A 10,155-nucleotide genomic window follows, 5' to 3' on the forward strand; every position below is an offset into this window, starting at 1 on the left:
AAATGACACAAACACATCTATTGCATGAACAACAATGGTTAAAAACCCAAATTGGACTAGAATAAGCCTATGGAGGATAAAAATGACCTAAATCTTAATCAAATGACACAAACACACCTATTGGATGCACAAGATAGGTTAAAAACCTTAATTGAACTAGAATAAGCCTAGCGAGGATGAAAATGACATAAATGTTAATCAAATGACACAAATGAACTTACAGGATGCACAAGATTGGTTAAAACCCGTAATTGGACTAGAATAATCCTACAGACTACGAAAATGACCTAAATGTTAATCCAATGACACAAATGAACTTATTCGATGCACAAGATTTGTTAAAAACCTTAATTGGACTAGAATAAGCCTAGGGAGGACAAAAATGACCTAAATGTTAATCCAATGCCACAAATGAACAAATTAGATGCACAAGATTGGTTAAAAACCCTAATTGGACTAGAATTCGCCAAGGGAGGACGAAAATGTCATAAACGTTAATCCAATGACAAAAATGAACTTATTAGAAGCACAAGATTGGTTAAAAACCCTAATTGGACTAGAATAAGCGTAGGGAGAATGAAAATTACCTAAATGATAATCCGGCGACACAAACACACCATTTGGATGAACAAGATTGGTTAAAAACCCTAATTGGACTAGAATAAGCCTAGGGAGGACGAAAATGACTTAAATGTTAATGTTGATTATTATTACCTCGAAATAATCAGAATATATCAGTCTTTAACAAATTAAAGCAATGTAGAAAATCGAATACGTCTAGCATACAATTAAGATCGAACATACAATCATATGATGCAAGATTTATTCAGATTCATACACACAGCAGAATTATAATGCGGCATACAAGATTAATAATTAAAAGTAAAAGGATAAGGGATAGAATGCACCAAGGTTTATCATGGTTCAGTTGTCAACGAGACAACCTACATCGAGTCCTGACAATCCAACTGGATTTCAGCTTTTTCTCCAATAGAAAGAATTGTGACTTGTTTACAGATTGTCCAGTTTCCTCGAAACCTATCTATCTAACACAATCTCTTTCCTATTGCTTAACCCCTTGATCCTTGCAGTCACTCAGCAGACTCACACAAAATCAAGTCAAGCTCCTTCTTGATGAGGCCTCTCACCCAAGAAGATCGCCACCAGTTTCTAGCTGGATTTTTCGCAGTCGTTTCTTTACAAAGAATTTATTACAAGCAAAATAAAAGAAGTACAAAAGTGTCTTCAATCTTGATCAATGTATCTCTCACGAATCTGGTTGTTCAATGATTGTTTATGAGAACATTGTCTTTTCTCTCAAGAATACTTTTTCAGCTCTCTCAATGATTATGGATAATCTTTTTGGTTTGGATCTGAAAGAGCAATATCCGAATGTTAACAATATGTTCTTAAGAGTTCTTCGGTGTTCTGAAGTGTATACAAAATGTTTTTCATGTGTTAATGAGAGAATGATTGAAAACAGTTTATATAGTTTCTGAAAAACAACTAATAAATTGATTTACCAATCGATTCATTAAAGTGATAAAACAGTCCTAATCGATTTGCCAATCGATTATCGCAAGCCTTGTTTTTCTTGAATCTTGAAACTACATAAACCAATCGATTTGCCAATCGATTATCGCAAGCCTTGTTTTTCTTGAATCTTGAAACTACATAAACCAATCGATTTGCCAATCGATTATCGCAAGCCTTGTTTTTCTTGAATCTTGAAACTACATAAACCAATCGATTTGCCAATCGATTATCGCAAGCCTTGTTTTTCTTGAATCTTGAAACTACATAAACCAATCGATTTGCCAATCGATTATCGCAAGCCTTGTTTTTCTTGAATCTTGAAACTACATAAACCAATCGATTTGCCAATCCATTAGCCTGTAAAACAGGTTGCCACTGACTTGCGCAATTTTCATTTCTAATTGTGCCAGTCGATTTCCTAATCGATTGATACCAAACTTAACATGATTGAAATTCTCACAATAGATTGTCCAATCGATTGTGTTTGTCACAGGTCATGTTATTTTTCAAATATTATCTAAGCAATCGATTTGCCAATCAATTAGCCTAGAAATTGGATTGTCACTGTGACTTGTTCAATCGATTTGTCAATCGATTTGTTTCAATGAGTTTTACGTTGTGATGTGCACAATCGATTTGCCAATCCATTAGCCTGTAAAACAGGTTGCCACTGACTTGCGCAATTTTCATTTCTAATTGTGCCAGTCGATTTCCTAATCGATTATACAATCACAAACCGTTATATTTCCTTACACCCTTTTTGTGAAATCGATTTCCAAATCGATTTACTCAGTGAATATTCAACTTTTGTTGATTTCTTGACTTCCACGCAATTTGTCTCAAGTGTGTAGGGTTGAGTTGTTGTTCCTGAAATCTTGCTCAATTAAAATGTTAGATTTATCATATGATGTATGAACGTTGTATGTTTGTTAATTATGTCAAAATTAGGATTAAGAGGACTAAAGTCCAACAGTTAATCCAATGAAAAATGACCTAAATGTTAATCCAATGAAACAAACACACCTATTGGATGCACAAGATTGGTTAAAAACCCTTATTGGACTAGAATAAGCCTAGAGAGGACGAAAATGACGTAAATCTTAGTCCAATGACACAAATGAACTTATTAGATGCACAAGATTTGTTAAAAACCTTAATTGGACTAGAATAAGCCTAGGGAGGACCAAAATGACCTAAATGTTAATCCAATGAAACAAATGAACTTATTAGAAGCACAAGATTGGTTAAAAACCATAATTGGACTACAATAAGCCTAGGTAAGACGAAAAAGACCTAAATGTTAATCCAACGACACAAACACATCTATTGGAGGAACAAGATTGGTTAAAAACCCAAATTGGACTAGAATAAGCATATGGAGGATAAAAATGACCTAAATGTTAATCCAATGAGACAAACACAGCTATTGGATGCACAAGATTGGTTAAAACCCCTAATTGAACAAGAATAAGCCAAAGGAGGACAAAAATGACCTAAATCATAATCCAATGACACAAACACACCTATTGGATGAACATGATTGGTTAAAAACCCTAATTGGACTAGAATAAGCCTAGGGATGACGAAAATGACCTAAATGTTAATCCAATGAAACAAACACACCTATTGGATGCACAAGATTGGTTAAAAACCCTTATTGGACTAGAATAAGCCTAGAGAGGACGAAAATGACGTAAATCTTAGTCCAATGACACAAATGAACTTATTAGATGCACAAGATTTGTTAAAAACCTTAATTGGACTAGAATAAGCCTAGGGAGGACCAAAATGACCTAAATGTTAATCCAATGAAACAAATGAACTTATTAGAAGCACAAGATTGGTTAAAAACCATAATTGGACTACAATAAGCCTAGGTAAGACGAAAAAGACCTAAATGTTAATCCAACGACACAAACACATCTATTGGAGGAACAAGATTGGTTAAAAACCCTAATTGCACAAGAATAAGCCTAGGGAGGATAAAAATGACCTAAATGTTAATCCAATGAGACAACCACAGCTATTGGATGCACAAGATTGGGTAAAAACCCTTATTGGACTAGAATAAGCCTAGGGAGGATAAAAATGACCTAAATGTTAATCCAATGAGACAACCACAGCTATTGGATGCACAAGATTGGTTAAAAACCCTAATTGGACTAGAATAAGCATATGGAGGATAAAAATGACCTAAATGTTAATCCAATGAGACAAACACAGCTATTGGATGCACAAGATTGGTTAAAACCCCTAATTGAGCTAGAATAAGCCTAGTGAGGACGAAAATGACATAAATGTTAATCAGTGATAAACCAGTCTAATCGATTTGCCAATCGATTATCGTGTGTCTTGTTTTTCTTGAATCTTGAAACTATATAAGCCAATCGATTTACCAATCGATTCTTTAAACAATAATTTTCAGTAATTATGTTAAGACTGATATGAATCGATTTCGTAATCGATTGCAGATGTTATGTTCAAACTGAAACACATATCAATCGATTGCGTAATCGATTTATCAAGTCTTCATAATCGATTAACAAATACTTAAAATCGATTTGATCACACGCTCAGAGTTCACTGGGTTTTCAAAAGGTTCTGTCAATCGATTTGCCAATCGATTGAGTTTAAGTCAGTGACTCAGCTATTTTGATACTAATCGACGTGCCAATCGATTTGTATGTATTTGTCTGAAAACGTTCTTACCTGGGATTTGGTTCAATCGATTTCCCAATCGATTTCGACCAAATTTAACTTGATTGAAATATTACAACATAGATTGTCCAATCGATTTGTATGTCACAGGAAAAGTTATTTTGCAAGTGATTTTTAAGTAATCGATTTGCCAATCGATTACCCTTAAAACTGGGTTTCCACTGTGACTTATCCAATCGATTTCCCAATCGATTTATTTCAATCAGGTTTACTTTGTGAATTGTATAATCGATTTGTCAATCGATTACCCTCAAAACTGGGGTGCCACTGACTTGTGCATTTTCAATTTCTAATTCAGTCAGTCGATTGCCCAATCGATTATACCAACACAAACAGTTGTGTTTCCTTACACCTTTGTTATGAAATCGATTTCCCAATCGATTTGCTTTAGTCAAAAGTCAACTTTTGTTGATTTCTTGTGTTCCAAGCAACCTGTTCCAAGTGTGTAGGATTTGATTGTTGTTCCTGAAATCTTGCTCAATTCAAATATTAGATTTATCATGTATTGTATGAATATTGTTGAATTATTAATTATGTCAAAATTAGGAATCAAAGGATTAAAATCCAACAATCTCCCCCTTTTTGGCATAATTGACAATTCATACAATTGTAACTTGAGCATTTCAAAACAACAAGCATAAGTGTATTATAAACTACATTATTAATTGTTATTAAGTATCAGAGCAAACTATATCATAGAGTATCAGAGCAATAACAACATGCAAACAAAACATCAACAATGCAACTGTCAAGTTATAATATTTCTCCCCCTTTGTCAGTTAAGTCAAAAAGGTAGAAACAATTTCTCCCCCTATGTTAAAGAACATATGCATTGAGGGTGAAATCATATAACATATTGCATCAGAAACAATGAAGTTTATATGTATAAAGGAAATATAAATCAATGCAATTAATGAGCAACTTAGATGATTAAGCCAAATGATATAACATTTATAAAAATTCATCATACATCACAGAATTATAACAGGTCAGAGCAAAACAGTATGAAACTTAAGGGTCCTAAACACCTAGTGTAGGCTAGTCCTCACTATCATCTAAGGGAGAGGTTGAGACCGCTGTATTAACCTCAGCAGGTGTCTCCTCACCGTGAGTCTCAGGGTTATCTAGGGGGTTTGGGTTAGGTTCATCTGCAGCTTGTCGACCAATCTCCGCGACGTCTTCAAATGACAACTTGATGTCGAGGTGTGCCTGAATCTCATCCATATTTTGATTACTTAATCGATTCCCAAATCGATTGTCTTAAGGTTGAACACTTAACTAATCGATTTCCAAATCGATGCTCGTGAAGGTTAAAAAAAAATTTCTGAAACTTTGAATCCTGGGCTAAAGTAATCGATTCCCAAATCGATTTTATAAACCATTTACCATGCTGGTAATCGATTTCCAAATCGATTTAACTAGAAAACATTACTGAAAAGTACCAGAATCAACAAAAACTCATACTTCACTAGGATCAATGATCCCTAGTTTCATCCTTATATTCAAAAAACTTTCTTTTGGCAATGCTTTTGTGAAGATATCAGCTAATTGTTCTGTAGTGTTCACATACTCAAGTTTGATAACTCCATTCTGAAAGTGGTCTCTTATGAAGTGATGCCTTACCTCAATGTGTTTTGTCCTTGAATGCATTACTGGGTTCTTGGTTATGCTGATAGCACTTGTGTTATCACACATGATCGGCACTGTTCCCAAATCGACACCGAAGTGCATTAAATGCTGTTTCATCCACAAAATTAGAGCACAACAGCTCCCAGCTGCTATGTATTCAGCTTCTGCAGTGGACAATGCAATACTTGTTTGCTTCTTACTGAACCAAGACACTAGAGAATTACCAAGCAGATGACAAGTTCCTTAAGTACTCTTTCTGTCAAGTTTACAACCAGCAAAGTCTGAGTCTGAATAACCAACCAATGTACATGTTGAACCTTTTGGATACCACAAACCAAGACTTTTAGTACCTACCAAGTATCTGAAAATTCTCTTTACTGCACTGAGGTGAGATTCCTTCGGATTCGATTGATACCTTGCACACATACAAACACTGAACATAATATCTGGTCGGCTTGCTGTAAGGTAGAGCAGAGATCCAATCATACCACGAAATCTAGTGACATCTACAGGCTTACCCTTCTCATCTCGGTCTAAGAAATTTCCTTGACTCATGGGTGTATCAATGGACTTAAGTTTATCAAAGTTAAATTTCTTTATCAAATCAGAACAATATTTGGATTGACTAATGAAAATGCCTTGCTTGCTTTGGTTAATTTGAAATCCCAAGAAATATGACAGTTCACCCATCATTGACATTTCAAATTTACCTTTCATTAAATTTTCATTTCATTAAGTTTTCAAATTCTTTGCAAAGTTTATCATTTGTTGATCCAAATATTATGTCATCAACATAAATTTGGACCAGCAAGATGTCATTTTCAGTAGTTTTTGTAAAGAGTGTCTTATCAACATTTCCTCTTGAAAAATTTTGTTGAATGAGGAAAGTGCTGAGTTTCTCATACCAAGCTCTTGGAGCTTGTTTCAACCCATAGAGGGCCTTTGAGAGTTTATACACATGGTTAGGAAAATCTGGATTTTCAAAACCTGGTGTTTGACTCACAAAAACTTCCTCTTGGAGGTCTCCATTGAGAAAGGCACTCTTCACATCCATTTGATATAGATTGAAGTCCATGATACATGCATAAGCCAATAAAATTCTTATGGCTTCTAGTCTAGCTACTGGGGCATAGGTCTCATCAAAGTCTATTCCCTCCTCTTGACTATAACCCTTTGCAACTAATCTGGCTTTATTCCTAGTTATCACACCATTCTCATCTAACTTATTTCTGAACACCCACCTAGTTCCTATAACATGCTTACCCTCTGGCCTAGGTACCAAGTTCCACACCTTGTTTCTCTCAAACTGGTTTAACTCCTCTTGCATAGCAAGTATCCACTCACTATCTAAAAGGGCTTCCTTAATGTTCTTAGGTTCAATCTGAGATACAAAGGCTGTAAAGTTACAAAACTGACTAAGGCTTCTCCTAGTTGCAACACCTTTAGAGATATCGCCTATAATGTTGTCTAAAGGGTGGTTTCGGTTGAACTTCCATTCCTTAGGCAACTCACAGGTTTCTATAGGTTCTACAGGGTCTGCACTAGTTGGAGGGTCAGCTATAGGTTGTTCTAGTGGTTCAGATTCTACAACATCATCCAAAATGTCAATAACCTTAGAAGGAGTTTTGTTCAAGTTTTCTGTAAAAGATTCATCAAACTTTACATGAACTGACTCTTCTATGGTTTTTGTTCTTTTGTTGTAGATTCTATAGGCCTTACTAGTTTGGGAATATCCTAGAAAGATACCTTCATCTGCCTTAGGGTCAAACTTTCCTAGGTGTTCTTTGCCATTGTTTAAAACAAAGCATTTACAACCAAAGATTCTAAAGTAGGACAGGTTTGGTTTTCTACCCTTGTAAAGCTCATAGGGTGTTTTCCTAAGCAGGGGCCTAATGAGAACTCTATTCACTACATGGGTGGCTGTACTAATTGCATCTGCCCAAAAGTACTTAGGTAGGTTGGAGTCCTTAAGCATGGTCCTAGCTAACTCTTCTAGGGATCTATTTTTCCTCTCCACTACCCCATTCTGCTGTGGTGTCCTAGGGGCTGAATAGATGTGGTTGATTCCATTTGATTCACAATAATTTTGAAAAAGATCATTTTGGAATTCACCTCCATGATCACTTTTTATTGAAACAATTTTCAAATCATTCTCATTTTGTACTAAAGCAGCAAACTTTTTGAAAACAGAGAATGTATCACTTTTATGAGCTAAAAAGTAAGTCCATGTGAATCTAGAATAATCATCAACCAGCACATATCCATACAGGTTTCCACCTAAACTCTTAACTTGGGCAGGTCCGAAAAGGTCCATGTGAACTAGTTGTAAAACTCTATTTGTTCTAACCAAGTCTATAGAGGGAAATGGAGTCTTAACCAGTTTACTTTTCTCACATGCATCACACAGCCTATCTTTAGAGAACTTCCTATTTGGTAGACCTAAGACTAACTGTTTGCTGACAAGTTTATTCAAATGATTTATGTGTATATGAGCAATTCTTTTATGCCAAAGCCATGTTTCATCTGAGTTGGATAACAAGCAGCATACAGCACTAGGTACAGAATTGAAATCCAACATGTAAATGTTGTTGATTCTGTCCCCAATTAGCTTTATGTGTTTGTCATCTTTATGCTCAATAATGCAAGATTGTGATGAAAAACTTACTTGAAAACCTTTGTCACATAGCTGGCTTATACTCAGTAAGTTGTGCTTTAATCCTTCAACATATAGCACATTTTTGATTACTGCAGTTGATTCATCGCCTACATCACCAATTCCAATGATTTTTCCTCTGTTGTTATCACCATATTTGACAAAGCCTCCTTCCTTTAATGTCAAGTTCAGGAATTTGGATTTGTCACCAGTCATGTGCTTTGAGCATCCGCTATCTAGATACCATGAGTGTTTCGTGGATGTCAAGCACACCTGCAATACAAAATCAGAATTTTGTTTTAGGTCCCCAATTTAAATTGGGTCCTGGTTGGTTAGTGTCAAACACAGATTTCTTTTCTATCCAAACTAGCTTCCATCCTTGATTGGCTAATTTTTTAAATTTGCAATTAGACACAAAATGTCCCTTTCTGCAACAGAAATGACATCTGCCATCAAAGGATGAATGTTTATTTGGTTTAGTAAAGATGTCATACATACTCTTAGCAATAGAAGATTTTTGACCATGTTTGACATTTCTGGTTTGCATATAACCAATACCAGATCTGTTTTTATTTTTTCTTTTGACATGCATATTTGGTGTATATCCTAAACCAGATTTTTCATGAACATGTCTTTGATTGCTAAGTATGACATTTAGCTTATCTTTACTATTTGCAAAATTTAATAAATCAGATTTTAATGATGCAACAGTATTTTCAAGTTCAATGCACTTTGCAGATTTTTCTTGTGAATCCTTTTTCAGTTGTTCACATAAATTTTCAATTTCTTTATGCTCAACATTCATTTGTTCAAGCATTTTCTTTGTGCTTAACAACTGTTTTATGGAATTCACATAATCATCATGCAGTTCATTGAAAGCTTCTTGAAGTTCATCATAGGTTGGATTAGATTGTGAACTAACCTCATTTTCTGATTCTGAATCTGTATCTGCCATGAGACACAAGTTGACTTCTTCTTCATCAGAAGATGCAGAGGATTCATCGTTATCATTCCATGCAATATAAGCTTTTCTGGTTTTGGTGACTGGTTCCTTGCCTTTTGATTTTGTAGCTCTATTCTTGTTTTGCAATTTGTAGCATTCTGACTTTATGTGACCAGTTTTACCACATTCATAGCATGTAATGGTCTTGTTGTCAGTAGTCTTGGAGCTAGATGGTTTTCTGAATTTGTTGTCTTTCTTCTTCAGAAACTTCTTGAATTTCTTGACAAGCAACCCGATTTCCGGCTCTTCAGATTCACTACTGGATTGATCTGAGCAGCTATCTGATTCAGTTTTCGATTGCTGGGCTTGAACCTTCAGGGATAGTCCTTTCTTTTTGCGGCTTTCCATCTCTGATTCGTCCAGTCGATGTAATTCCATTTCGTGTTCTCTTAGTTTACCAAACAAAGTTGCAGTCGTCATCTTTGCTAGATCTTTAGATTCTGCTATGGCTGTTATCTTTGGCTGCCATTCTCTGGTTAGACAACTCATAATTTTTCCAATCTGCTGTTCGTTGTCCACTTGCTTTCCCAATGCGTGAAGATTATTCACAATGTGTGTGAATCTGGTTTGCAGATCGCTGATGGATTCGTCCTTTTTCATGCTGAATAATTCATAT

The sequence above is a fragment of the Cicer arietinum genome, chromosome 2, assembly GCF_000331145.2.
Source record: "Cicer arietinum cultivar CDC Frontier isolate Library 1 chromosome 2, Cicar.CDCFrontier_v2.0, whole genome shotgun sequence".
Taxonomy (NCBI): Eukaryota; Viridiplantae; Streptophyta; class Magnoliopsida; order Fabales; family Fabaceae; genus Cicer; species Cicer arietinum.